This window comes from Coffea arabica, chromosome 2e (assembly GCF_036785885.1).
Source record: "Coffea arabica cultivar ET-39 chromosome 2e, Coffea Arabica ET-39 HiFi, whole genome shotgun sequence".
Lineage (NCBI taxonomy): Eukaryota > Viridiplantae > Streptophyta > Magnoliopsida > Gentianales > Rubiaceae > Coffea > Coffea arabica.
In genome coordinates, this window is record NC_092313.1 from 40,712,096 (window position 1) to 40,719,157 (window position 7,062).

A 7,062-nucleotide genomic window follows, 5' to 3' on the forward strand; every position below is an offset into this window, starting at 1 on the left:
AATATTAGTCATTCGCTCCAGCCAGTTCTCCGCTAACTCGGGATCAGGTCCTCCAATGAATTTAGGCGGATTAAATTTCAGAAACCTCTCTAAGGTTCTATCTTCCCCTCTATCCTGGGTTCCGGGTTGGTTAAATGGCCCTGGACCCTGTCGCTCTGCTAATTGTTCTAGGATATCAGTCATCCGATTAATGGCAGTAGCCACTTGGTTACCCTCTACATTTTCTTGTCCCTGGGTCGGTCCAGTTGCCGATGCCTGATCATCCCCTTGAGATTGGGTTTGCCTAGTCCCACGCCCACAACCTTTACTACTCCTTCGTCCTTCCATGACCCTAGTTATGCCCAATGCAAAAAGTAAAATAATTACGCGAGAAAATACTTAAAATAAAAGCCAACATGAAAACATTGAAAATAACAATAATTAACATGTTAATATTAACACTTTAAAGTTCATACAATTAGCAAGTCATGGGGCATTTACAAAAATATGGCATACAAGTGCAACAAAAGTGTAATTAGTCATCCACGTCAAAAGTAGATTTAGGTGTCTCAAAAGTAGGCCACACAGTCAAGCAAAATACAATGGCCTTTGAATTAGCTCCACCCCAGCTAATTCTAACTGCACAAGTCAAAAGATCTATCACTCTAAGTCTAATGCTCAGCAGGACTATCAGGCAGAACCTCCTCCTCCGGATCCTCCTCGGAAGGCTCCTCCTGAACTGGATTCTGCACCACCTCCATGACCTCATCAATCAACATAGTAGCGTCTGCCAAGATCCCAGAAGCCCGATCCCGGACCTCCTCGCCTATCCTGGTAAGTCGAGCTCTAGCTCTCTGAAGCTCAGCACGAGCGGCCTTAGCCCTAGCCATCTCGTCCACTATAGTCCTCTCTAGCTCTGTAATCCTATCACCCTGAGCGTTCACCATAAGGCTCAGCTCCTCGACCTCCTGAAGTAAAGATTGGTTGGTATTCACAAACTGACTACGCTCGTCGTTAAGGGACAGTACTAGGTCATTAGAGTATGCATATGTCGCCCTACAGGGACATCGGAGAAACCTAGTAGAAAGCGAATAACACTCCACCAAGTGCTCGATAGTAAATCGGCCTAAGAGGCTCCACGTGGCCATTAGCAGCGTGTCCTCCATTTCCATTCTCCATCCCTACAAAACAACCACAATTTTCAGGTTAAAAATTTAAAGTCACTAACTCGCTCAAACATTACTTAAAGTCTTACCTAGTTATCTCATTCCTATTCCCGAGGGTAAAGTCTCTAATATATCTCCCAAATAGATCTCTAATCTAGTGCTCTGATACCAACTGTAACACCCCCACTTCTCCCAAGGGCGAACTCAAGGGTATCCGCGGGACGCCTGTCTAGCTCTTGCCAGGACTCGATACTATTCTAGTTCAAATTTAAAAGTAAACTATTCGATAATAAAAGTCGAACTGAAAGAAGTCACTTCCATACACAGGTGTTCAATCTTACATTACAAGTTTTCAAAACACATCAACTTTCCAAAATGTATAACTTCCAAAAGTCATCTAATTAATACATCCAAAACCCTAATTAGAAGGCCATCAAGTCGGCTTCTCCATAATGCCTTCCATTTCGGCTCCTGTTAAGGAAAACAAATCTAATGGAATGAGTTAATGCTCAGTGAGGCCAAGAAAAGCATGCAAAAGACATAGTTCAAATAATAATAGCACTGATACGAGAATTTAAAGCTATATCATTCAAGTAGTTCACAATTAACAATAAAACACACTTGATAAGGATACGGGAGCTCTCAGGAGCTATATTCCACTTGTTCTGCCAAAGCTCGATTCAGTACCTCAACGAGTTGACACTCCGTCAATCGGATAGGTTATAAGTCCCTAAAACCCCATTTACTTCGTACTCCCGATCACCGTTACACCCCCTGCTCCGGGCCCGCACTTCTTTTATATAAGGCGATACTATTCGAGTATGCCAAATGAGATCCCTCAATTAGATCAAACTTATACACTTTTTTTTTCTCATGGCTCATCAAGCTTCACGACCAAGCCCATGCCGGCTCGAGTCGCAATGTAACAGCCCCACTTTCCCCTAAGGCGAACCAAAGGGGTTAGCGGACTGCCTGTCCAGCTCTCGCCAGGACTACGGATCAGTTCACGTCGATCTAATACGTTCCGGAACATACCCACGCGCGTAAACAAGTCAAAATCTCAAAATAAAAAAAAACGAAAATTGAAACCGATGATGAACAGTACCGGCCATGTCCGAATCCGGATACTAGGCCGAGAGTAGCCAAATTTTTCTTTTGCCGTTTGAAATACAAGTTAATCCGAAACCCAACCAAATGTCAACCAAACATATATACAGTGAAATGTAACATTTACAAGCCAAAAGCCAAAGCGGCATATCAAAACGATTCATCATGGATATACATGATCGGTTTGCCAACCAAAAGAAATTGAACCCAATACACATTAGGGTTTCATGCAAGGAGCTAGTCAAAATAAACATATACATGGCTCAATTTGGCAACCAACAAGTATGAGCTTCCAAAAGTGATTATTTTCCTGTAAGGAAAACAAATGGAATGGTGTGAGCTAAAGCTCAGTGAGCAACTATCACACAATCAACCAAGATCACTTAAGCATAATCGTTCATTGCAAATATTCAAATAAGAAGCAAAACAAATCGGTAAAAGGATACGGACGGCTCTCAAGAGCCCATTTCCACGCTTACATTCTTGATCGAACTTCATTGACCCTCCGTCAATGTTAAAAGTACCAAACCGTAGACCTCACTTCACTTCCATTCCTTCCACCCAACATACCCAACCGGGCCCGCACTCCAAGCAGTAACTTTAGGTGATACTCGAGTACACCGGAACCAAGGGTCTCATTACCACAAGATTCTCATTTCAGTCCCCGTGGCTAGTCAATTTTCACGACCAAGCCCTCGCTGGCTCGATTCGAGTGACTCCCAACGGGGTTGAGCTCAGTAGTACAGTAGGATCGTTGGATACTCGTCCAACTGACACCCAAACAATATCAGTACAGTCATTCATAAAGCAGTACAGTAAGACAGTGAAACAGTACACAGTCGTTCACAAGCATAAAAGGAATGAGGGCGGTCAAGTACACCCTCACCCTAATCATTTCCAATAGCCAAACAAGCCTTCAAGGCATCACAATCACATATAGCAAAGCCATTTTATAAATCCAAGTGAGTAGTATACTCACCAAGTAAGCAAGTGAGGTTTCATGCACCGTCGTCCCTAGTACGTCGTGCACTAACGTCACGCCCTAGAATATGTAAACAAATACCATAAGACTCGATAACGAGTCATAAATCCAAGCCAAACACAACCCCAATAGGGTTTCATATGCATATATAGGTATATAAGCAAACCAGAAAATCAAGACATGGAACTCATTTGTCCCAACAACAAAAACAGTTTTTGGCCTCCAAATGCGGTAATGGCACAAAATGCGCTACGGTTATTGGATGAGGGCGTAAGACCCACCATCTCGAAGCTCAAAGATAGGGCTACAACAATGTAGAAGGCCTCTCAGTCCAAATCCTAGCACAACTAGGTCAAAAATGCAGAAAACCAACCCAGAACCGTAATTGCAGGTTCACAAATCACACAAAACTGTAATCAGTCCAAGTCAGTCTATACAGGTCCAAATGCATTGATTCCAAAGGAATATGAAATCTAAGACATCAAGCTACATTTCATCAGAAGACACCAACAACAAAATCCAAACCAATTCCAGTCAAAACAGACAGTTACTATCGCAGTTCGCACATTCTGTTCACCAAAAACAGCAACAGTAAAAATGGCATAACTCACTCTATACTACTCGAAATGCCCTGAAATTTTGCAGGCACTACAAAATCATCAATACCTACAACTTTCATGTTTTGAGAAAAGTCCAATTCGGCCTCTATCTATGACCTAAAATTTCGGACAGATTAGGGGTTCATGAACCCTAACTTTTCACATTTCAATCCAAACTCAAAATTGGTTGCAATTTCCTATCATATGCACCTACTAGAGCCAAAGCCCCTTATTACCAACCATCAAAAACAACCACACCATCATGATCATATGAAACCAGAAAATTCCCAAAAAAAATAAAAACTCAACCAAATCACTTCAAACCAAGAAATAAACCACAATTTCTAACACCATAGCCACCATTAGGCATAAATTCAACATCATTAGATATAGGAGGGTGTTCATATACCACTTACCAAGTAACCAAGAGAGAGGAAGATGTTGGACACCTTAAGTCTTCAAACAAACTTCACTAAACTACTTACTAGCACCCAAGGGAGGAATTTTATGGAGTAGAATCTAATTTAAGCAAGTAGTTTGGATGATTTGAGCTAGGAATTTGCCAAGATGTTGAAGAGTTTTGTCTTTCTTCTTGCTAGAGAGGTTCGGCCATCAAGGGGTGAAAAATGGTAAGTTTTTTGTGAATTTTGAAGATATTTAATCCATAAGTCAAAAGGTCAAAACCATGAATAGTAAATCATAAAGTCCACCCAATAGAAAAATGACACATGGCATCTCATTAAATGCAATTCAATCCTTTCTTTTCTCTCTCACATCAATCACCTCACACTCCTTTACTTATCCATTAACACCCGATAAATTTCACAGTATCCGAAACTTAATCTTATTGGCCGAATTTTTCCGACTTTTCACACTAGTGTCCCACGTCCATATTCGATCCGTAATTTCTCAAAAACTACCCAATGCTAGAAAAATCATCTAAAAACTATAATTACTCATAAAATCCACCAAGAAAATATTCCTAGGCCAGAAAATGCAGAAAACATGCAATTAAAGGGGAAAACCCTAGGAAAAATATTAGGGAATTTACGGGTTCTCACACGCAAGGTCGGTCTATGAGTTTGGGGATCCCCCACTATTATCACTATAAATCGAGGAGATTCACTCCAAACGACGTTGATTCAAACATAGAATAGTTCACTATTGCAACACTTCACTTTATTCACTTAACAATTCACTTCATGCAATTCAAATACACTTCACCTAAACGAGAACGAGTGCGATAAAGTACACACTCGACTCGACACTTTCCAAAATACTCAATTAATGAGAACAATTAAGCACGTAACAACACTTCATACACTTGACACTCACCAAGTCAAAACAAAAGAGAGTGAGCGAGCAATTAAGCTTTTAGGCATCCGCTTCGAGGTTCTCTTGAAGATCTCCTTGAGGGCCTGAATAAATAACATGTACTTGCATTCACAACCATGTATTAACCAAGATAGAAGGTACATTTATTTAGACTAAGTCAATGTCTCAAAAGAGAACTTTAACCACTCAAAAATCGAGGTTCAAAAGTGAGGATTTAATAACATAAGAGAAACTGATTTCCTCCATGAAATCGAGTTTAAAACGATCACTCAATATCAAAGGAAAGGGAAAAGTTTCCAAGAACTCATTTCCCAACAAGTCGGAAAATTTCAATTTTGTGCGTCAAATCTAGAAAAATCAGATCTTGCGCTCAGTAGGTCCAAAATGGAAAAATTTATGCTGTTGGAATCTTGGTTCGGAGTACTAAAATTTCGTAGAAGACACTTTTCCAAGATTCTAAAGGAAAAGCATTCATTTTTCAGCTCAAAGTTTCAGTTCCAATAGGAAAGGTTTGAACCAGTCTTGGTTTTGCAGTCATATTTGGAAATTCGGCGTAATTCACAGAAAGTGAATCAGCCATTGAAATTTGTAATACAATAAGAGCTCCAAACAAGGTTTCAAACACGACAAATGGAACTAAATTTGGAGTTCTGAACATCAAGATATAATAGTTTAAAGTCAGCTGAATTTGTACACTATACAGAAATTTTCCAGATTTGAAGAGCCAATTTTGGGGCATTATTTGGGTATGGAAATGGTATTGAATTTCCACCAAATTTCGTACACTTAAACTTTCATATGTTGAATATCTCTCTATCAAATTTTACGCAAAAACTTACGTGGGAAGGCAGTTAACAAAATGACCAAAGTTTGGGAAAAATTCCAAAGCTAATCTGCCCTCTTGCCTTTCTTTCTTTTCCAAATGTTTTGCACAATGAAATCTGATACGAAATATGGGCCGCTTATGGGCCATGTTTTGGGCTGCAAGAGATTGAATCTTTTAGTAATAGTTAGTAGTTTATTTTCTAGATTTCTATTTTATTTGCTAGGAATAAATTCGGTCCAAGACCTCATGTTGAGTTGGATCCGATTTATAGAGTCTAGGCTCACTATAACTTAAGTTGGTTAATTAGCTTTTATTGGGTTATGTTGGGCCAGCTTAAAGCTTTCATTGGATCGATTATAAGCTGACCATTAGATAGTGGATTTGAGTAGTGGAATCGGGCCAAAGGCCTAGCCTAGCCGAGTTAGGGTTTTCAAGTCACTTTAGGTTTTCAAGTTGTAAGGCTATATATAGCCTAGGTTTTCATTCATTAAAGGACAATTCAGATTTTATAAAATATATGTGAGTTATTTCACTCTCTCTTGCCTCAAGAGAATTTCCTTTGAATACTTGAGAATCAATCTCAAGCTGTTCATTGAACTTATCAATCAAGTAGTCTCCTTGATTGTGGCGTTCTACTATCTATACTTTTGGTTCACTAAATTTGCTAGTCTTGGGTTAAGGAATCTCCTTAGTTCGTGGCTTGTGATTCTAGAAGGGTCAAAGTTCCGCAAATCATCCCAACTTGGTGTTCGTCTAGATCCGTCGCACATCAGTTGGTATCAGAGCTAGTCGACGACATCAAGTATATCCCGTTGAGTTTGTTCGTAAGCTTTCTAGTAAATTTTATTTTACAAAACTGGTCGTGTCTCTCTTTGTGTCAAGTCCGATTATTATTACACAAAAAAAAAAAACAAAAATTCTGTCCGCCTTGCTTGTTCTTGTTGCATCGCTCTTTGTTTTCTTTTGCTTCGTGTCCACTTCGTGCATTACTTGTTGTGTGATTCTGTCTTGAACCCTGCCTTCAAGTGTAACCGAGTTGTGTGCCTTGCATATTCTGTTTGGATAAAA